Here is a 24,322-nt window from a genome sequence, read left to right as displayed (position 1 = left end):
TGTCTATATTGTTCTTCCTAATTTTTGAACCCTTACAAAGGAAAAAAGCATCCCTTAAATAAGCCCGAGCCAACCGCCCGATAGAGAAAACAGAGAGAGTGCCTAAAATAATAAGAATCATTGGCAATGTTGTTAGCAACTATGAAACGTCCTCCCATGAGCTAAAATAGAAAAGATTCGGCCTTTCACACAACTACTATTAGATCTTCTAACGGTGGATCAAAACAAAGGAATCCACAACCACCACCAAAAATGCAAACCGCTAGCGACCAGAAAAACATCTCCTCAAGTCTGTAAACAACAATGCTTGGTGGTTTCATCAAATCTAATGTGGCAGCAGGAGGGAGCATCTTGAGGATGCAACAAAAAAGCATAGAGTACCTCACGAGGAACTGCCACGTGGTGGGGGTGAAAGCTTGTGAATACACATGCTCGAAGACACAAGCCCACCAAACAATGAAAATAGCAATAGTGCCACATGTCAACATCGCTCAACTTCCTGGAAAAGGGAAAGGAGGAGGTAAAACATTACGAGTCGTGCTACCACATGGATGTAGGGAGGCAAAAAAACTTCAAGCAGAAAAGAACTAAGGCCTGGGGATAAAATAGAAGCTAACTCCCTGAAAGGGGCAGAGGAGACTTAAAGTCTACATTTCTTGGCGACTTCTGGTAAAATCTCACCAGTGGGATGCCGATACCCAAAATCTTTGGTTTCATAGACCAAACCTATGCTTCTAGCTTGAAAAGCTTGTCAAAAAGCTATTGCAGGGGAGGCCAATCTTCTTCAGAAGGGATAGGTTGAGCCTTGAGAGCTTGAAAATTTTGATCCATCTCATTGACATCCTTGAAAGGAACTATTTATAGTTGGTTATAAGCCGATTCGAGTACAGTAAGGAGTTTATCCAAAGGAAGAAACAAGGCCACGAACTCATCTACTTCAGGGGGATCACTCAACACTTGGAGGGATGACTGATCCCACTGCTTCTGCACTATCAAACCTGATAGTTGTAATACCCTAAAAATGGTCATCTAAACCATAGGCCCCCTAATCACGACAACATCACCAAGGTCCTAACCAAAGGCAATTAAAATCAATCTTGAGCACACAATTAATTTCTTAAATCACCAATGTCACATGGCAAATTAATCACTCTGAATTAATTAAATAAGTATTTAATTAATTGATCATTTCAAGTAAATCATTTTTAAACAATAATTCTATTTACTTTATTAAATATCCTAGCATATTTAATTAAATAAATCAATTTGCCATTAAATCATCAAAAAAAAGAATTAATTGACAAAAAAAGAATTAAAATTTGAGAAAAGAAATCAAATGGAGATAATCTTTAAAATCAAATTAAAAATTGAAGAAAAATCTCAAAGAAATCAATTAAAACAATCAAATATCAAAATTGAATGAAATAGAGAATAAATCATTTTTTTCTAATTTTATCATAATTTTAGTTCAATTTCCTTTAAAACTAGAAAAAGCATCCAATCACATCAATTCACCTGGATTGTGCTTCCTCTTGGAAAATCTTGACCTTTCATCATCATTTGATCTTAGCCGTTGGTTTCTTTCTGAATTTTCTATAAATTCAGGTTCTCATCTCTCATTCAGGGATCTTGGAGAATATATTGTTATTATGTTGTTTTTGCTCTAGGTTCATTGAGATTTGTGCATTGAGATATTTGTATATTAGTTATTGCATCTTTATTAAATCATTTAGCTTAATATTTATTCATAGCTTAATCATGTTAGCCTAATATTCATTAGTCTTGCATATCTTGCATTTGTCTAGCTTAATCTTGCATCCATTTAGCTCAATTTCATACTCATATAGATTAAATCCTTCATTTAGGTGTTGTCTAGTCATTGGTATTGCATATAAAATATGAGAGCAAGACTAAAATCACATCTACTAGAAGGCAATAGGTCACTTTGTAATAGTTTATTGTTCATTATTGATTATTGATTTACTAACGATGCATCTAATGACTTAATTGAAGTGTTGTGTATTCAAATATAGCTTACAGATACGATCCACTTTTCACACACACATTTTTGGCACCCACCGTGGGGCCTGAAAATCAATCCTTCGGCCTCAAAATCACTTCTTTATCTTTCAGGTCTTGTTCGTACAACCTCTACTAAATATTGTATGAGTATAGGTCCTTCATCGTACGACATTATGTCAAGACCTGTGTTTTATCGTGCGGATCAAAAAAGAAACCCGTACGAGTTTCTGCTCTGATAATTTAACTCTGTATTTTGTCATTCGGTCCTGTGAGAATACTCGTGCGAAAAGGTATACTCTATCGTACGAATTTATGTTTTATCGTTTCAAAAACAATATACTTTTTAGGGTTTTTCATAAATTGAATTTAGATTTACTAACGCTGACACTAACCCTGGTCTGTCTTCTATTTGCTTGAGATTTTACAGCCTAACCAGTTTCTTGAAAAACGCTTGTTAGAGAATTTATCAATCAAACATACGCTTGTCAAAGAATCAAAAACAACATGACTATTGATGCGTTGTTTTTGCGTGTTGCCTAAAGAAAATTGACCAAACATCGTGTATTCTTTAAATTCATTTTTTAGGCACTTAAATTTCTATCTGGTTAAAGAAAAAATCTGTCTTTTGTGTTTTCAAAAAAATCAGAGAGGTAGGAGAGTATGCTCTTGTCTTTTATAGACAATAAAAAATCTAGACCCTCGAAGCTTTTTCTAAATTTTCAGATTTGTATACCTTTAGCAAGCCTGTCACAGTGGGAAAAAATAATCACCCTGTGAGAACGACCCAAGTGAGTACAGCTGGACCTGAGCATTCCAACTCACTATAATAAATAGGCCTCTGGTGATTAAAGTCTTAGATGATGGGATTATTTGAGTTTTCTCTTTGAGATCTCTCATATCGAGCATTTTGTAGGGCCTCACAGTCTCAATCACGTTTACTTGACTATAGCTTGTTTCGGTACCTTGTCGGACTATAGGCCTCAATCATACTTGTGTGACTTCAAGGGGTAATTTCAAATGAAATTCCTGACTAAGAACTATAAGATAGAAGCTACCTAATTCACCTCTGAAAGAGGGATAATCTTTGTGCAAGAGAGATAGTAACTCTCCCAAGACACATGCCATATTGTACCCCCATTAGCGTTTGGAGTCGACTAATACAGTGTTGAAAATCCATTGCATGAGAATCGATGACCATATTCTGGTTAGGTATTGGGTGTGTACCTAAGTCAGCAAGCAAAGGTTTTCTTCTCTAAGCCAGCTTCCGTAGGGTTAGCATGTCGTGCTTGGAATTATTATATGTATCTTGTGTGTTTTATGTGTTTTCATTCCTAAAACTAAAACCAGAGAAAAAAAATCAACAACTCAGTGATAAACTCTGTCTGTGTCCAAAACTAGTCTCTATCAGTCATCAAAACATCAATCCATGTCCAAAAACTGGTCTTCGTTAGTCGTTAAAAAACTATGCTTGTCAAAATTTCGGTTCTGTCCAGTCCTCTGTCATATGAGTTTGCTAAATTTTTCATCTTGCTACATACCTCTGGTCGTACGAGTCTTCATTGATCTTAAAAGTTTGTCATCTGGCTCTGTTAAACCTGTCATACGAATCTGAAAAACTGTCATCTGGTCTTTTATAGTCTGTCATACGAATATACATCACATTCAACATATTATCGTCTGGAGTCTGCCCAACTATCATACAACTCATATGAAAAATTGTCTTTATCGTCTGCAAACTACTAAACTGTCGTCTAGGTCTGCAAACTCTTTCATACGAATTCTTGATCTTGTCAGTCAAAACAGTCAAAATTGCCCAAATCAGTCTACAACGAGCATAAAACAATCTCGATAGTGTATCCCTGCCATTGTGTTGCATAATTTTGTTGATCATCTCTCAGCTAGTTCAATCAACTACTTATCAAACCTAAGTTAACTTAGATAATGTCTTATACAGGATAGATCAATCCTGAAACCAGACTAGATCTTAATTACTGCTCTCAAATCACTATGTTAAACAAATAACTAGCTACAATTTGATCTTGACTTATGTATCACATCTAGCTCTCGGTCCCATCGGTTGTAAATGCCCATTCAAACCAAAAGCTCTTCTAAACATTTTGACAAAAGTAAGAAGCCCATTGCTACCTTGGCCCAACAAATTCAAAATCTCAAGCAAGAAATATATGACATTCAAGCTCAACAAAAAGATTCAATGACCCCTCTTGAGATAAAAAAATCATGATATTAAGAACACTAGACTTCAAGAAATGCTAAAACAATTACATAAGATGGAACAAAAAGTAATTGAAAAGCAAAAGCCGAATCTCATACAAGATCATGAGACATCTTCACCAAGACAAAAAGACATATTTCCCATGATAGACAGTTTGCGCCTTTGGGGTAATCTATTGAGTTGGCTTTGGAAGAGCTTCTTAAGCACAATCTTATCATATTGCCTAAAAAGACTACATGGGGATGTGAAATTTTGAGTAATTACTATGCATATCATAGGCATAACAAACATAAAATTCAAGACCTCTTTGATGATGGTGTTATTGAAATTGAAGATTCTAAAAATTTACCTAAGGAGAAACTAGATGTCATTACCAAGCATTATCAAAATTATGAACCTATGTCTAGCAATAGCCCACATGTAGCCTCCATCTCTTCCATGATTCCTCCATCTCCTAAGGATTCTCAACAACAATCCATATCATATCCCTCAAGTAATGAACCTAATGATGAAACTTTTCATGTTAACCCTCAAGGGCTATCTCAAGCGCCATGCCATCCAATGGTTGAAAAGGATCTTACCTCCCTAGAATCCCATGATGATCCTATTATACCTTTCCATTTCTTCCAAGATGACCCCCTTCCATCTCAAGAGAAAAGAATCCTTCCTAAGCAAGATCATGATGCCTCTTCCACCTTTTCAAATGATCCTATTCAAAATAAAGAGTCAAACACCATTCCTACTCTATCCAATGGTCCTCTTGGATGTCAAGATCAAAGTATACCTTCATCTCCTTATCATAATCCTCTATGTTCACCTCAAGGATCCATCATGCCTACAAAGTCCACTCATGATCCTACAAGTCAAAATATTTATAAACACAAAGGGGTAGACCTTCACAAGAAAGAACCCCTCCATGTTAAAGAAACTATTAAGGGTCATGGCCTTAGTGACATTCCTCAAAATGTTGGTACCCTTAGTAAACCAAAATCCAAGCACATGCCTTCCCCTTCATCTCTTTCATTCATTTTAGGACCCTATATTTCTCCATCCCTTGTGCAGGATCAACAAAGGTGCACATCTTCGCGTACCTTCCATCCATCTAAAAGGACACAAAGGCCCACTGAGAAAAAGAAAGAAAAATCAAAAGCTATATGGGTTCCTAAGGCAATTGTAGAAGCAATGCATTCCAAGAAACTGCAAAAGCGTGAAAAGTCAAAAACCATGTGGATCCCTAAGTGTCTCCTTGAAGAACAATAGTCTAAAGAAAAATCCAAATCAATAGCCAGGATTGTTGTTCCTCCATCCAAACCTTCCAAATCTATTTCTCCATCACCTCTTTCATCCATTTTGGATCTTTATGTCGTAAAATCCCTTGTTGTTCCTCCATCCAAATCTCAAAATCTGAGATCCACTTTTCCTCCATCAATCCACCATCCCTCAAGATGTGTGCTAATGGTGATCCTGCAAACATTTCCATTCACTCATGCACAAAACTTTCAATATCTGGTCCATTATCCAACACCTATTTTTCATCCTTCCATTCCCCTTATCCAATCCTTTGCATAAGACTTTACCCTAGTTTCATTGTAAAATCCAAAAACTAAGGAAATCAACATTGGAGATGCTAAACATGTGTACTTAGCCGAGTCCTTATATCCTATGGGAAAATACATCTTTATCCGACTCTTCAAGAAAAGATAGATGAATTACCTACACAAAAATCCCTGACCCTATGAACAACATGCACCTTAAACGATATTATATCTAAGGTCTGGGTTAGTTTAGCATTTGCTTTTGGCATTGCATATAGTTTCTTTTTTAAATACATCACATTTGGAATTTTTTGCATTTGTAGATAGCAACATTAATAAAACAAGGCAACTGTCCAAGTTTATCATTTTTTTGCATTCAAGACAAATAAGGGTCGTCTCCTTTCTTAGATATTCGAACATGAAGTGTTTGAGGTCATAAGGTCATTCATTTTCAACATTATCCAATAACGACGCTTTACTTATGGTTGGGTAGTGATTTCACTATTTGAGACTTGTTAACCCAAAATCTATCAAATGCTATATCTCAAACACATTAATAAAATCTCTAATTCATTCTAGACACCTAGTTGATCATATGACTACTGAAAAATCTAACATTCTACTTCAGCGTCGCTGTAATTGTCACACCCAAGTAGGTTTCATTACTTACAAGTCAAGGCAAGAAAATATAAAAGAAAAAGTGCTATGCCAAATATTCATCTCAAGGCAAACGAGAAATGATATATAACTGAAATATCATGCATACAAAGTGCGACAAAAAGCTTGACTATGAGAACATGCAAGTAACTCCGTCAGGGATATGGACGCCTGCTGGCAATGGAGCAATATTTGTGAAATTACAGTCTATAACCTCGTCGGAGCTCTAAAAGCTTGTTGGCAGCGAAGCTCTATTCAGGATTCTTTTGAAGTTAGAATAATGCATGTAGCTAGTCATATAGAATTCTAAGGATCTTTAGTGAACACAAGAGCAGGAATTAACTCATTTGCACTCACATGGGCAAAAGAAGATCAAAGTTTCAAGAATCTATGGGGAAGTTTTTTGCGTCTCCATTTGTAAATCCTAGTCACTAAGTGTGTTAATTTGGATATTCCAAGGGACCTTAAGGATTAATTGACCGCTTATCTATGAAATTTATTGTACCTCCAACTCAATTGGTGTATTACAAAGTGCTAAACAAACATGATCATCCTTGTTCGAATAGGAAATGCATCTTCATCATGCATATTGTATTAACATAGGTCATATCGGAAACCATTGTCTCCATATGCATTCTACAGATCATCATGTCATATAGAATTGCATACTGGGGGCATCGCTGAGAAAATCCTAAAAAAAAAAAAAAAATTTGCAAAACAAAAAATAAAAAAACCAAGAAATCAAAGCAAGAAAGCATAGACTATCCATCAAACTAAATAAACATAAGACAAAATCTTAGTCTCCAATCAAACTCATCTCATGTTTTGTTAATAAATCTATCACACTCTATCAAACATCAACATGTCTTATACAAGGAAGGGTACACTCGAAACCAGACAGATCGATCTTATATGAGGTACTTACTCTTTGAAACCAAACATTCCTATCAATGATCACACAAATAAAAACAATGACATAGATCAGTATGGCTGCTGGATTTCATCCATGTTAGTCTTATCTCTTGTACTAAAGTGCTGCATCTTTGCTTTATCTTTTAGTCACTTTGTGACATCTGGTTCTTTTAGAACCCTCATGGCTTGAAACTGATCAATGTCCTAGTCTTAGGGTAATTGACTGATCAATCTACATGTCCTAAGCAGTATCAACCAAGTCATCTTTCAATCAATGGTACCCGATCATCCACTCTGAGTCAGTCACCTATCTCCTAACTACTGAAGAGTTTTATCACTGAGTACACAAGCAAAATAAGACTACTAAAAACAATCACTAAATTATTTGAGACATGCATGAAATTTTCTTTGTGTGCTATCTTTTATATAGGGTTTCACTTATTATGCTCTCTGAGTAACTCGAGGAAGTCTATCTTGACTAAGAGGAGCAAGGATTGGGGGAATAATACTTTTCTTTGTTTTCTACTTGTAGGAATGAATCTAATGATTTGGAAACATCTAATCAGCTCGGTGTCTATGATAAGTGCCTTCACATCAAGGTGAAATCACCACACATACCTCGACTCCACTTATTTGTATGCTACAAGGAGGTTGGAGTCATTTCTTTGTCTGTTTGAGGGAATTTCTTTAATGTGCAATCCGGAAGCATGCATAATATATCCAAGGATATGAACAAACAAAGGGTCATTGCAGACAAGATAATTAATATTGCATATGAAAAGAAAAGAACTCTATTTTGCCTGTTCTGTTTGTACAATGGTTAGTGATGAAAATTAAGCATACCAAATCTAGTGACTAGGTTTAGGTTGCATTCATTCTAAATTTTATGCATTTTGAGTGATTTCGGAAAAATAAAAAATGATCTCTTTATCTTTTGAATGAGAGTTTGAAGCATCATCATTTCTCAGCTAAGTGGTCTCCTTTTCACCATCATTTCTTCGATTGAGTACTTGTGTATTGAGATGTTAGCTGCATACATGAGCATCTTATATAGATCTATACAATTCATTATTACTTATTTGCATTCATATTATTGCATGTAAAAAAAACATTTGCATTACTAGTTACTCATTTTCATCATTCATTTGCATATGAAAAAGAAACAAAAAAATGGACATCCATATTCATCTGCATTACATACATCCATAACTGAAAAATATATGTATACATATAGAATAAAGCATATATAAAGACATCTCATAATCAATCAATACAAGTACAATGCAATTAAATCAAGATCTTATATATATCATCATAATATCAGTGTCTCATAGTACAAATAATATCAACTATCAAATATAATGTCTCATCGGAGCAAGAATCGTATAGGCTACAAAAATGGGGCACATAACAAAAATCTAAGAGATATAAAAAAGCTAACTCTCTGCCTCTCACTCATCGCTAGGTGGAGGAGGTGGTGATCGACATCCTGTCTAGGTGCCCTAGCTCCCTCTGATTCGAGCCATATACTGAGAATATGAAACAACCCACTGTTCCACTTGGACTGCTACACTATATGCGACAACATAATAGGATTCTTGACTCGTCTGATGCAAAACCTCTCACTGGAGAGTATGTCACTCTGCTCTGACCTTAGCAAGTTGTCGGGCCTTCTCTACAAGCTGCATCTACACCATTGTCAACTGTGACTGCAAACCTTCCAATCTAGCTCTCAGAGACCGTACTGGGTCTGGTGCACCCTACTCTCTCATAGGCTCTCCACCTCCCTCTCCACCTCCCTTCTCATCCCTTTACTGCCTCACCTACCTAGGAGCTTCTCTCTCCTCTTCACCTCTGCCCTCTTCTACCTTGGCACTGCTAGCCTCAACCCCAACAACTCCTAGAGATCCACCCTCCCCTCTTTGCCACTGTCTCACTCTGACTGGTATCCTGATGCTACTAGCCCCAAGATCACCTCCCACTCGCCTAGGTGCATCTGCTCTCTATCCCTGCACCTATCCTCATCCTTGTACCTGACCCAATACCTGTATCTGTGCTGGTGCCTCATCCTCGACCTCCTCTATGAGAGGTACATTCTCTACAAGATCTATGAATCTAGGAAATGGATGTCTCTGGAACCAATCCCTATATTGGGGCAATACGCCCGCATTTGCAACATCCTCCAAATAATCCCATCGTTGTTGTTGTAAACTGACTAGCTCCTGCATGCTCAATGCGTAGGATAACCTCGAAGCCCATCCTCATCTCTCCTCATCTCCATATCGGGCATAGGTTGTAAACTCCTGAGATATACCCTGTGGTCTGCCATACTGCCTCATAACCCTAGAAACTATGAACCACTCAATGATGGACACTGACTTGCCAATAAGAGGAAGAGTCGTAAACATATCCTTACTCTGCCCTCTCCAATCATCCCATATCTCCAGACCCCTATAGGGTCTCCATACTACAACAATCAGATCGTCCAATTGTCTCCTCCAGTAATTAATTGACAAAAAAAGAATTAAAATTGAGAAAAGAAATCAAATGGAGATAATCTTGAAAATCAAATTAAAAATTGAAGAAAAATCTCAAGGAAAGCAATTAAAACAATTAAATATCAAAATTGAATGAAATAGAGAATAAATCATTTTTTTTCTGATTTTATCTTAATTTTAATTCAATTTCCTTTAAAACCGAGAAAAGCATCCAATCACATCAATTCACCTGGATTGTGCTTCCTCTTGGAAAATCTTGACCGTTCATCATCATTCGATCTTTTAGCCATTGGTTTCTTTCTGAATTTTCTATAAATTCAGGCTCTCATCTCTCATTCAGGGATCCTAGAGAATATATTGTTGTTATGGTGTTTTTTCTCTAGGTTCATTGAGATTTGTGCATTGAGATATTTATATATTAGTTATTGCATCTTTATTGAATCATTTAGCTTAATATTTATTCATAGCTTAATCATGTTAGCCTAATATTCTGTAATCTTGCATATCTTGCATTTGTCTAGCTTAATCTTGCATCCATTTAGCTTAATTTCATACTCATATAGATTAAATCCTTCATTTAGGTGTTGTCTAATCATTGGTATTGCATATAAAATCTGAGAGCAAGAATAAACTCACATCTACTAGAAGGCAATTGGTCGATTTGTAATGGTATATTGTTCATTATTGATTATTGATTTACTAATGATTCATCTAATGACTTAATTGAAGTTTTGTGTATTCAAATGCAGCTTACAGATACGATCCACTTTTCACACACACAACAATTGCTCAGCTCCCATGATTGCGCCATCCAAAAGAAAAGGGGAGGGTAAATCAATCTTGACAAATTCTTTGAGGCGCTCTGTGACAAGGCTGATGGAGTCTTTTAAAGTTGACAAAATTGAAGCGGCCTGTTTGGCCATTTTGCCGCAATTGATGAAGTGGTTAGTCTTTTGAATTATTCCTTCAAAATGTGTGACTCCTATTTTAGCTAACTCCTAAGGAGAAACGACATAAATCTTGAGAATCATGAAGCTCTTGGGCAGATTGAGATTGCAAGATTTGGAAGTCTTGCAAAATCTTATCTTTTGCTACTCTCTCCTCTGCTAGAAGGCTTTGAATGCCAACCAATTCCCGATGCTCTTTCTCATTTTCTGCAGTAGCCTTCTACAGTTGTGCTTGAACTTGGGCCACATCTGAGGAAGAGGCTTGTATACACAACAACTCTTGCATTTTATCATGTAACTCATCAAAAATTGTTTTCCTAGCAGACTGTTCCACTTTAAGTGGACCCTTAGAGGTCTTTAATGCCTTTTGGAGTTTATCCCTCTCATCTTTCTCTTGCAATATTGCAGAATGTAGGTAGGTCACCTCTACTTCTCTAGCCTTACCCTCCATCAACTTCTGATGTGTACCTTTTACTCTTCCCAACTCAATCATGAGTTTCTCCAGGTGGCGGGAACGTTTTAGATAGTTTGAAGTGACCACCTTGTGGGATTCCTCTAGGATTTCCACTCTATCTTGTGGTTGGGCTCTACTTAAATCAATCCCAATGACATGCATAGAATAGTCTTTGGGATGCATTTGGTTTGCTAGTTTGACAACATTTGGCATAATGGTTGCGAACACTAAATTTTGATGATCCTCCCTATAGATAGTTTGAATGCAAGGCTCAGCAGGCTTTTGAGAATCTTTAGCCTTTTTTTTTGTGCCCTCTAAGAACGAGCGAGCTTGCCTTGATCCACATATTGGTGGAATTATGAAGGTACAAAGATCATTTTCCCTATGAAAGGATCTCCTAGGGGTTGGACAAAAGGAATAGGAGTCATGCTAGCTTGCAATTGGGCTGGAGCTATCAAGGAGAGTGTAGTCAGGGAAAAAGGGGGAATCCCAAGGAAGATAGAAACAAACGAGGAGAATAATGACCCAATACTAGACGAAGCGGAAAACAAAAAAACTTGCAAACTCGAGGGCATGCAATATAGAAGACATATCGGTCGGCTGACTTAGGGTCTAAAAAGAGTGGGTCATGCTAACTAAGCTATCAAAAGTGATAATGATGGGTGAGGGAGATGTAAATGTGCTTCCGGAGGCTGCAATTGATAGGGTTTGCACAGATAGTGTAGGAGACGCGACTGTTTCAAGACTATCTAGCATGATAATAGGGTTGATAGATGATGACACTGACACATAAACTTGAGATTGAGAAGAAAGAAGAGGGGCATAAAAAAGTACCTGCACTAGAGCGATGGTTGGTGCAAGTGAGGCTTGTGTCGATACAGGAGTCTAGGTTTGCAAAGCCTCTGGATTTCTAGGAATGTTCTTTTGTTTCTTCTGAGAGGTTGTGACTTCTTCTGGAGAACCCTGCTACTATGATGGACTTAACCTCTTCCTTGGGGTCTGAGACCTAGGCTCATTGACACGATTCTCTATAGAGTGAAAACTAGTGTTAGTCATGGCACCTAGGGAGATGATCTTGATTTTCTTTCCTTTCCCTCCAGGTTGCTCAATCACTTTTGTGAAATCTCCTTCATCAGTGATGCATGGAGGAAGATTATAATCATCATCTTCATCACTATTATACTTCCATCATTCTACCTTAAATTCATCATCACTATGAAGATTTCCTAGTCCTAGTTTGACTTCTTTAATCTCTTGTCTATATCTCCAAAAGGTCTATCTCTTATCTTCATGCCAATTCTCTTCCCCCATCTTTTTGGATAAGTGGAGTGATAACTTCTTGGCATGATCATACTTTTCTTTTATGGTGTAGAAGGCCAACCAGGGCAGTCTTTCTTCTTTGGGGATGGCGTGTAGGTTCACATATACCGCAACTAGGCCATCTTTTTGCAAGTTTCTCCAAGAATCCCAAATAGGGCCGCGTGAGACATGCACTATCGGGTTCTTCCTTTTGGCTAGACATCTATTTGGGTCATAACTCCATTTATCATCAATAACCACCAGGCCTAGTTGAACTAGCTTTGAGGTGAGGCCACCTTTGACTTTGCGTCTTTTGATAACAACAATGGGTCCAATTATTGAATTATCCTTAAAAATGTCAACCCCATGCTTTCCTGACCCTATATGTTGTTCAATAATGATCAACTACCTGAACATTTCTAGAGCCAAAGTGTGATCCGAGACAGATTGCAGGAGATGAAAGGGCTCTTCAGTGAACCCATGGGTCCTGACAAAATAAAAATTTGACCCCAGATAGCAATCACACGGGAGAAAATTGGATGCCATCCAAGTAATTTGCATATTTGAAAAGAGTGTGATCAAATCTTTATATTTCTTACTCAAATCTTGCATTACAGGAGCCAAGAAGGCATATGAAAATGCATAAGCATCATACATGGTAGACAACAAGTGAGTCCACACCATTGGATTCATTTTATTTTTATTATCATACACAACAAGCTCCATGGCTTTTTTAAAGAATTCAGGGTTATGGTGAAGAAACATGTGGACAAGAAAAGAGGTGTACTTGAATCTGTGATGGCTTTTGAAATTCACTAACTGTTCTACCATCTCACACACAAAAACATTTGCAAAGTCAAAACAAAAAACCTCTCTCTGCTTGTGGAATTTGAATAGGAAACCCATTTGAAATGGATAAATATTTTGATCATTATCTAGACCAAAAATGTATGGTAGCATGGATGCAGCATCCTTTACATCTTGCTGATGGAAAGCGCCATAAGCTATCGAGAACCGAGGAAGCTCAAGGTTCTCCTGACTCCTATTCATTGAGTCATTATAGAAACTAATATCAGTGTTTGTCCCTCCAATAACCCTCTGAACTCTTTTTTTTTAAAACCATTGTATTTCTATTAATATGTGGAATACATAGCATATCTCTGATGGATTCAACACTTATCACCACCTTTAGTTTTTCCCCTTCAATTACCAGAGGTCCTAGGGTGAACTTTGTAGCATACTCATTAATGAAATTAGGGTAATGAGGAACCCAAGGAACCATGTACTGTGGAAGACCAGAGTACTAAAGCTGAAAAGAAGGCCTACCCAAACCACTCTTCTTCTATCTCTGATAAGAAGCTTCTCGGAAGTCTTTTGGCTTAACATGGAGATCTAGGTCAAAAATGTCTTTGAATCTATTCGTGACCATGACTGTGTCTTTGATATCTTTCTTTTATTTTGTTTTTTTGAAAGGATAGTTGGGCTTAGGAGGCATAATGTGGGAAGAGAAAGACGCCTCTCGGAAAATGTCCACATACTAGCTATTGAAAACAATTCCAGAAACTCCTGCAGATGATGCCATTTTTGTGTTTTCTCAGGGTCTGCACCTAGAGGATTAAAAAAACCTGTTCTTATTCCACTTTATTGTTGCATGCACTATATTCTTAATGAAATTGCCTTCATGCATATGGAGTCCTTGAAAATTGCACTGCACAACAAGTTAGCTAAGAGTTAACTTTATGGAAAAGCCAACTCACACATACGTGCGAGATTAATTAGCATACTGCGCACCTTACGAACAACTCACTAAAGATCGAGACAATAATGCCTTTTAACGCCACCATTTTAAAACCTTTTGCACTAGCCCATATGATTTTCTTGGATTAAGGACTTCCCACTTTACGACACATTTATAAAATCCCATCGCACATACTAATGTGTGAGATTACCTAAGATTTGCTTCAAAAGGAAATACTTCAGTCAGACACGTGGTGGTAGCTTGTTATTCACACATTGTCCTAAAAGATTATGTAGGAGGGATGATTAAGGCTAGTCTATGTGGAAATAACCTTCATTAATCACCAACTTGTGCTAATGCAAGTGGCATTTAAACTGCTTTTAGCCGAATTCTTCTATAAATACCACTTAGAGAAGGCAGCTTTGATCATACAAAAAATTAATCCTTAGCAGTTTAGGATGAGCTTGAGCAACTTCTTAGACTAGGAGAAATGGATACCTCCATTAGACTAGTAAGCATAGGAAATCAAGTTTCTTTTCTAGGAACTATCTCAGACCATCGCCTGCAGAGGATAACAAACCATACTAACCCTATCATCATAGCTACTATCAAGTGGGTTCTGGGAGAGGACTTCATAGGATGTGAGGACCACTACCCTGTTAACACATACATTACCTCCATATATGTAGCTTCCCTTCTTGACATCATTGTGCCTAAGGACCTTGTTCTACAACTCACAGAAGATATTTTTCATAATAAGTACTTAGGTGGTATGGAGGAGGTGATTAATTATGTAGACCCTTTTTGGGGTATCCTCACTGCTTTAGATTTGAGGTCATTCATTGATGATGATGAGGTGGTTCCATGGATGCCTTTAATTATTGGTTTTAAAACCGTCTCCATATTAACACATCATTGTCGAGCACGACAGGTAGCCAAAATCCTCTTAAAAGTACATATGTTGGTTGAAACAACTAGAGTGGCATGGTACTCTAATTTTTGGGACTTCATCTTCCTGAGGATTCTTACCCCTGAAAATCCTCCCATCCTCTAGGTGGTTCTATGCTTCTTGCATTCAGATTCAGACTTGGATCTTGACCTTGGAGATGAAGATAATGGTGGAGATGATGATGATGTCTACTACTACAAGCATGAGCTCGACTCTGAAGAGGAAGACTACACCAACCCTTTGTCTGCAACACTCCTTCTCTCCTTATCTTTTTGTAATTCATCTAGAAGATACGAAGGCCTAAGAGCCTCTTTTGTATTGTAAATATGTAAAGAAACCTCTATATAATAGAAAAATAGATTTTCTTTTTGACTTAGTCATGGTTTCTTTGGGCTGAAAATGCTTGTTATTTCTTTCCTTTCCTTTGTTTTGCGTTGGCTTGGTTCAAAAATAACTTAAAAAGGACAAAGAATTAAGACAAAAGACCTCTGAAGAACAAAAAACCACACTATTTATAATATTTTCATATAACACAAGGATAAGCTTTAATAAAATGCCTTGAGGTGGATCCCATTAACTGGGATCCCTAATAGCTCACCTTGCAAGTCCTATAATACAAAAGTGTTAAAACCTCTACATTCAACAATGTGAAATGGGCCTTCCCACAAACTCTTGAACTTGGCATGATGTCCCGACTGAGCTCTGCACTCATTGTATTTTAGGATGAGGTCCCCTGGTTTAAAACCAGGGTTTGAACTCTTATATCAAACCATCTTTTGACGGTTTGCTGGCAATTTTGGAGTGACTTCAGGAGTTGTATCACTGGAATATCTGATGAGATTGGGAAATGTGCCTCCTTCCTGTATACAAGTTTGTAAGGGGATTTTTTCAGCACCCACTTAGGGGTGACCCTGTCTTCCCAAAGCACACTTTTCAGATAGCAATGCTATTCCCTTTTATGTTTCCCTCTAATTCTCTTGATAAGTCTAATCAGATTTTTGTTTGTAGACTCAGCCAAACCATTCCCTTATGGGTAATAATTTGAGGTATTTAAATAGATGTTATGATCAAGAGAAAACTGGGTAAGTTTGGACTTGGTGAATGCTCTAGCATTGTCAGATATAATGGTCTTAGGCAAACCAAAAAGCATAGCTTGCTCTTTGAGGAAACTGACAATTTCCATTTCAGTGGAATTTTTAAGGGGCACCGCCTTTGTCCAATGGGTGAAGTAATCCATGGCCATAAGGATCCATTTATGACCAGTGGAGGAGACCAGATTAATCATCCAACCCCCATTGAGAAAAATGTTAATCTACCACTATAGGCCTAAGAGGCATTCCTGCATTATTGTGCTTCCCATCATAGAACTAGCATTCCTTGCATCCTCGGATCAGAGCATGCACATCTTTGAATAACGAAGGCCAATAATAGCCTGCGCAGATGATTTTCATGATAGTGGTTTGAGTTGAGAAGTGACCTCCCGTGGGGCCACTATGGAATTCACGAAAAATTTTCTTGGCTTGCTACCTATCAACACAACGGAGTAAAACTCCAACAGAACACCATCCAGCAACCAATAGCCACTATTTTGGAGGCTGTAAAATCTTTTCTTCTCTACGAGGAGATTTGGGGAAAAAACTCCAGTCTACATGAAATGTTTGTGATCCACCATCTAACCCTCTTCCTCTTCTCTTGTATGCATTAGCACTCTTTCATCTTGAGCTTTCTCTAACTCATCAAGCTCTTGAGCTAAATACTCGCAAAGGCGTTTGCCTCGATTCACTTTGCTAGGCCTGACATCTATGTCATACTCGAGGGTCTTAGTGATTCAATTGGCTCTTTTTTCTGTGATCTCCCATTTCATTATATACTAATGGACTACGTTGTGAGCTACATAAACTGTTGTTTTGTTGTAAACAATGAAATGCCTGAATTTATTCAAACCTTTTACAATGGCAAAGGCTTGCTTTACCACAAAGTTGTACTTGATCTCATATTCTTTGAGTGTTTTGGAGTGGAAGGTGATCAGGTGTTCTCTTTTGGACTCCATGTCTTTCTCAGTTAGTACAACAACAATACTAAAATCATTGGCAAAGATGTATATTATAAAATCTTGAGACATGTCTAGGTTAGCCAAAACAGGGGCAGATGAAATAGCTTCTTTGATTTTTTCAAATGCTTCTTTAGCTTCAAGGGTCCACTTAAAATGCATATCTTTCTTTAGCATGAGTGTAATAGGCCTTACCATACCAGCGAAATCTGAAATGAATCTTCTAACAAAGTTGACTTTTCCTAAAAAGGACTGGACACCCTTCTTGTTCATTGGTAGGAGAAGCTCCTTGATGTCTTTCATGTAATTTGGGTCGATTGACACCCCTTCTTTGGACACCATATGTCCCATCAGCTTTCCTTGCGGTACCCCAAAGATGCACATCTTTGGATTCAAGGAGACACCAAATTCTAAGCATTTTTGGAAAACCAGTTTTAGGTGGTCAAAGTGATCTTCTTTGTGTTTCAAAAACAAAGTTAGATCATCTAAATAAATCAGGATAATTTTGTTGATTAGTTTGCAGAAAGCTATGTCCATGGTCCTTTGAAAGGTAGCACCAGCATTAGATAACTCGAAAGGCATCTTCTGGTAGGTGAATGTTCCCCACTTGGTGGTGAATGTGGTTTTATGTTGGTCTTCTGGCTTGATGAGGACCTGATTATAACTCAAAAATGCATCAAGCAAGGAAAAAATTTTGGACTTGACCACCATATGTAGGATTTGCTGCATCGGAGGCAAAGGATAGTGATCTTTTAGGGAGGATCTATTCAAATCATGAAAGTCTACACAAAGGTGGATATCTCCATTCTTTTTTTGTACTAGCACAAAGTTGGAAACCCAAATGCTATGCTTAACGGGATATATAATTTTGGAATCAATCAGTTTCCATAGCTTTTATGACATGAGGGACTCAATTTTAGGGTTAACTGGATGTTGTTTTTGTCAGATGGGCTTTGCTCCTTCTTCTAGTTTGATTGTATTCTAGATAACTGAAGTAGTCACCAGCAAGGAGGCACCTCAAATAGATCGATTCGGACTGGGAAAGAGTAACACAACATAAACACAAAGATATGGAGGCAATGCTGAACAAATTGTATTATAGCATGAAAATTGATTACAACCAACCAGTAACAACTGGGTTGCAACATAATCGGCTCACAGACCTGGTAGAACATATAGAATAGGTCACAACCGAGACCTTGAATCTTAAGATCTATCTTCTATTCATAGTATCACTACTTTATTATTTGATTGATTGCATTCTAATGTGAAATTACAATTATGTATATGATCCAAAGGATCCAATCAGCCCAAAAAGGGATGAAAACCCAAAGAACAAGACCTAACGTGTAAAACCAACAAGGTCAGCCTCCGCCAAGAGATTCCTCCAGAAAATCCAAAAGGATGAAGTGTAGATCACGGGAAAAGGTCGGCCACACACCAAGGAACATTGAAATCTGTTGGCATTTACATGAAGATTGCATTAATGATATGTTATGTTGTCATTGATGTCAATTAAACTACTAATGATATTGTTGATATTGTTGTTATTGTTGATATTGTCTTGTAACTGGTAGGAAGAGCTTTGTGAAGAATATTGTAAACTGGTATGTAAGTTTGTGAGTTGAACCGGTAACCGGAGTAAAAGGTTCAAACCTTTCTATGTTATGTAACCGGTAAACCCTACCAGTTGTTTTTGTTAAACCCTAACCAATTAAGGTTGTTGAATTGGTTATGTTGGTTTATGATTTGATGTTGAGCGGTAATGATGGTGACGCATAAGGTCATTATATGAAGACAAGGTCAATTGTTTTGGCGTGTTTTTTTGTTTGTTTGTCTAGGGAATGAGCAAAGTGTATTGCATCTAATGCAAAGCATGTGATGAGTTACTGAGCTCGATGAAGCGGTAATCAAGGAGCGGTTGAGGTTTTCTGGATTAATGTGTAGAGATTGCTATGAAATCCAATGGTCATGCTTGTATAGACTTGTTTGTAATCTCGATGAGAGGATTAGATTTTTGTTGTGTTACAGATCTAATTGATTTGTATTTAAGGTCGATGAAGTTGTTTTGTTTATTGTTGGCAAGAGTTGGCAGAAATCAGTTGAGTGTGTGGTTGCCGAACTGGAGAATGAGTCTACAGTTTGAGTAAAGACAGATAGAAGCTTAAATGGATCTGATCAAGCAAGTGTAGTGATATTTAGAGAGATCAAGAAACTCTTATTGTTTTCTAACAATTACAGTAGAATTGAAATCCCCTAACCAGGTAACCTCTAACAAGCTTGGTTACTTATTAACAAGTTAAATAATTTAGATTTTTACAAGTTAAATGTTGTTTACTGTTAAGTTGCTGTAACAGTCAACTGGTATTCTTATGAGTATTGATCTTGATAGTGGTATTTCATTGATAAGTTTACTTTGTATGTTTGAGTTTGATTTTGGGAAGTTTGTATCATTTTTTCTATTTACTGATTCACCCCCCCTCTCAGTAATCTACCGTATACTTATTCTTTCATCATACCATCAGTTGGTATTAGAGCTATCTAGGTCCTCTAAGGTCTAAGCCTAACAACTTGAGGAAAATATCTGCTAGATCATGATGAAGAAGGAAGGTCTGAAGTTCAACAGAGAAAACTATAGGATATGGAGAGACAAAATGAATATTTTCATCAAGAGTCTGGGAATTCAGTATTGGGATCATGTAAATACTAAGTATATTGCACCTACTGGGATTCTAACTAATGATCAGAAGAAAGAACAACAAGAAAATCATCAAGCATTGGAGGCTATTATCAGTTCCTTGTCTGATGCTGAATATGTGGATGTTCATGATCTTGAAACTGCATATGAAGTATGGAAAAAACTTGAAGAGATTTATAGTGGTGATGAACATATTAATATTTGTAAAGAAGAGAGTCTAAGAGGAAAGTTTGATGACATGAGGATGTCTGAAGGTTAGAATATCCAGTAGTATGGTCAAAGGATAAAAGAGATAGCTGGTGAAATTAAAAGTGCGGGAGGGAAAGTGGAATATGCCACAGTAATCAGTAAGGTACTGAGAACCCTGCTACTGATCTATGTTATTTGAGTTGCAGCTATTCATGAGTTGAATTCCATTGATAAAACTAAAGTAACTCTTGACTCCATCATTGGAAAGCTTACTTCTTTTGAATTAAATGGTTATGATGGTAGTGCATAGAAATCTGAGTCTGCATTTAGAACTTCTATCTCTAACCCATCTGTGTGAAAAAGTAGAGATACTAGTCATGGTTATGAATCTAGATCCAACAGAGACGCGGATGATGAAGATAGTTTAGTGGATCTTGAAGAATTATTGGAAAAGCAGTTGCCTAGAGGCACTGGTAAATACATAGGCAAATTACCTTTAAAATGTTTTGCATGCAACAAGATTGGTCACATAGCGGCTAATTGTCCTGATGGTGAAAATGAACACAAGAGAGATAAATTCAAGAAGTATAAGGGTAAAGGCAAGAGAGATTGTCTTATTGCTATTGATAGTGGTATCACTGATGAAGAATCTGATGGTGATGCTAGTGAATATATTGTGTTTGTAGTCATTAAGGAAGAGATATCAGAACAGAAGGCATTATTATCTAGGATGGATAACTCTAATGATTGGATCATTGATAGTGGTTGTTCACATCATATGACCGGTGATCGGAGAAAATTTCTTTCCTTGAAAGAGTTTGATGGTGGCGTTGTTAGATTTGGCAATGACTCACCCTGCATGGTTAAAGGTAAAGGAGTTATTTCTCTTAATGGGAAGAGCAGTGCAGATGATGTCTACTGGGTTGAAGGTCTAAAGCACAATATTTTGAGTGTGGCACAACTCAATGATAAAGGATACCCACTGGAGTTTAAAAATGGTATGTGCATAATCTTTGACAACAAAGGTGAATTTATTGCAACCGAGAAACAAACTAAAGGTAACCCATTTCATCTTAATTCTAAAGTTAGAAACTATTTTATTGATAAAATAGATGATAGCTGGCTTTGGCATAGGAGATTTTGTCATATAAACTTTGATAACATTGTTAAAGTGAGCAACTCCAAGATAGTGAGAGGTTTGCCTCATTTAGACAAACTAGTTAATGCTCTTTGCAAAGAATGTCAGTTCAGAAGGATGACTTCTTCAACTTTCAAAAGAAAATCCTTTTCAACAAAGCACTTGTTAGATTTGGTTCATACAGATATTTGTGGACCAATAAGACCAAAAAGCATTCAAGGTGATAGATATTTTAAGATTCTCACTGATGATTGCTCATGGATGATGTGGGTCACATTTTTGAAGGATAAGACTGAAGCTTTTGGTAAGTTCAAGGCATTTAGGGCCTTAGCTGAGAAAGAGAGTGGTAAGAAGATAAAATGTCTGAGGACAGATCAAGGCGGTGAATTTACTTCTGAGGAATTCACTAGGTACTGTGAAGAGAATGGTATCAAATGGAAACTTTTGCAACGAGGACACCATAATAGAATGGTATCACAGAAAGGAATGATCAGTCAGTTGTTGAAGCTTCTAGGACAATGTTGATACAAGGAGGTGTAGCGAAAACCTTTTGGAGAGAAATCGTCAGCACAATTGTCTACACAATGAACCTGGTTCTAGTAAAGAGAGTTAAGGAAAAGAATCCTTATGAATATTGGGATGGAAGATCACCTGATGTTAGCTATTTTAAGATATTTGGAAGCAAATTTTTTATTAAGAGATGTGATTACATTAGCAAATTTGAGGCTAAGAGTGATGAAGGAATATTTCTTAGCTATTCCACCAAGAGTAAGGCCTACAAATGTTTTAACAACTAGACACAGAGAATTGTTGAGAGTACTAATGTTCGAGTGGATGAATTTCCTAAAGTCTCAGAAGGAACCAATTCAAAGAAAAAGGATGAAGATCCTTGCATTTTGTTTTTGGAACCAGAAATTGTGAAATCTAAAACCGACAAAGCAAGTTCTAATGCACTAGTCCAACTGGAATAGATAAATTCAGAAGAAGATGATGACAACGAAGAAGTTGAATCTGAAGATAATGATCATGTTATTCCTATATATGTGAGACTGAATCACAATCATGAGCAGATTACTGGAGATAAAGATGTTGGAGTGCTAACCAGAAGAAGAATCAGAGAGAATTCTTGCATGATCTCCACCATTGAACCAAGAACTGCTAAGGAGTCATTTGGTGATGATCATTGGGTTAAAGATATGGAGGAGGAATTGGATCAAATTGAGAAAACAACACTTGGACCCTAGTACCTCGACCGGTAAATAAGAATGTTATAGGTACTAAATGGGCATATAAGAACAAGTTGAATGAAGATGGTGTTTTAGTTCATAACAAGGCAAGATTAGTTTGCAAGGGTTATGTGCAAGAAGAAGGAGAAGATTATGGCAAAACTTTTGCACCAGTACCAAGACTAGAAGGTGTCAGAACTTTACTTGCATTTGCAGCCCATAAAAAGTTCAAGGTATATCAGATGGATGTTAAGTCTGCATTTTTGAATGGGATATTGGAAGAAGACGTATACATAGAGTAGCTAGATGGTTATTCTTTGACTAATGAGAAAGACATGGTATGCAGATTGCATAAGACTTTATATGGATTAAAGTAGGCCCCCAGAGCATGGTATGAAAGGCTTCATAAACATCTAATGAAGATAGGCTTTCTGAGAACCATTGATGATAGTAACATATATCTCAAGTTTGAAGGAGATGAAATACTGGTCAGTGAAGTATTTGTTGATGATATTATATTTGGAGGTCATGATGTCATGAGCAACGGTTTGTAGAGGAAATGAAAAATGAGTTTGAAATGTCTTTAGTAGGGCAAATAAAAAATTTCATAGGTTTGCAAATACAACAAATGAATAATGATATTTTCATTACACAGTCTAAGTATGTGAAAGAGATTTCGAAGATTTTTGGCATGAGTGACTGCAAACCAGTTGGGACACCAATGGTTATAGGTTGTAAATTTTCCAAGGAAGATGAATCTAAGTCTATTGATGAGAAGGAATATAGGTCAATGATTGGAAAATTGCACTATGTTGTTCACAGCAGACCAAACATAGCCCACGCATTTGGCATAGTTACTAGGTTACAGAAGAATCCTAAGGAGACACACTTGATAGTAAGCAAGAGAATCTTTAGATACTTGAAAGTTACTGTTGACTATGGATTATGGTATCCATATGGAGGAAAATTTGATTTTAAGGCATACATAGATATTGATTGGGCAAGAAATGTTGATAATCAGAAAAGAACAACCGATGGAGCATTTTTTCTTGGAGGAAGGCTTGTTTCATGGAGTAGTAAAATGTAGAGTTGTACTTCACAATCTATTGCTAAAGATGAGTATGTTGCAGCTTATATGAATTGCCCACAGGCTATTTGGATGAGGCACATTTTGGAAGGTTTTAAGATGAAGATTTCAGAACCTATAAAGATTTTATGTGATAACACAAGTGCCATAAATATTTTCAAGAATCCTATTTTGCACGCATGAACCAAGAACATTGAATTGAAGTATCATTTCTTGAGGGAAAAAGTTCAGAGCAAAGATGTTATCTTAGAGAATATTTCTACCAAGGAGAAGCTTGCAGATATTTTTACCAAACCTCTCCCTAAGACTACTTTTGAGTATCTTAGAAGTCAGTTAGCGGTTGTCCCTCTTCATCAAGTTAGTTTAACATGATGTTGAGTGCATCAGTCCCTGAATCACTTAGAAAATTTTACAAGGGTTGGTGTAGAAGTGGATGCATTCCACAAGGGGAGAATCAAGTTTCTGTACGTTGTTGATGTACAGTGAAAATTTAATATTACATGTTTTACTTTCAATTTGGCATTGATGTCAAAGGGGGAGAAGAATTATGTGATTATGATAAGGAAAACCAGTGACAGACTGAAGACAAAGAGAGTATGTGAATACTTGGTAATGTAAACCAGTATTCCTATTCACAATCATAGTAGCAAAGCAATGGTGTTGATATTTGTATTGTCATCAATGCCAAAG

This window comes from Cryptomeria japonica, chromosome 7 (genome assembly GCF_030272615.1).
Source record: "Cryptomeria japonica chromosome 7, Sugi_1.0, whole genome shotgun sequence".
Lineage (NCBI taxonomy): Eukaryota > Viridiplantae > Streptophyta > Pinopsida > Cupressales > Cupressaceae > Cryptomeria > Cryptomeria japonica.
Note: the sequence above shows the minus strand (reverse complement) of the source record.